The sequence below is a fragment of the Propithecus coquereli genome, unplaced genomic scaffold (genome assembly GCF_000956105.1).
Source record: "Propithecus coquereli isolate 6110/MARCELLA unplaced genomic scaffold, Pcoq_1.0 Scaffold59, whole genome shotgun sequence".
In the NCBI taxonomy this organism is placed as follows: domain Eukaryota; kingdom Metazoa; phylum Chordata; class Mammalia; order Primates; family Indriidae; genus Propithecus; species Propithecus coquereli.
Window position 1 is genome coordinate 28,898 of NW_012151840.1, and position 505 is coordinate 29,402.

The following is a 505-nucleotide window of genomic DNA, read 5'->3' on the forward strand; positions in this document are numbered from 1 at the left end:
GTAGGCTTTTGTCCAGTCTTAGAGAGTTTCACCTTATGCTGAAACATCTTAGTATACAGCTCACTGTGTAGAAGGAACCCATAAGGATGTTTCTGGGACTCTTTCTCTACTTTACCCTCTTCTCTGGTATTTCGCTCCACAAATTATCATTGCTTCAGCCTCATCAAACTCCAATTTCACTCTCCTCAGCTCAGGGGTCTACTGTGCTCTCCTTGACTGCATTCTGAAAAATGGAAATAATATTGTCTGACCTGATAAATTTATCAGAGAGATTATGTGAGCTAATGAATGGATAATAATGGCATTGTAGTAAGTGTTCAGAAAGCTGCTATTAATATTAGAGTCAATAGAAAAAATGGGTAGAAAGGAAGGCTTGTTGCTGTAGTCTTTTAGCCCTTTAATCTCTGAAATGACCCAACAATTTAAATAATTCTTACCTCTAAATATCTCAGAAATTAGATTAATGCTGAAATAATAAGACTCCAGTATGCCATGAAAAATTATT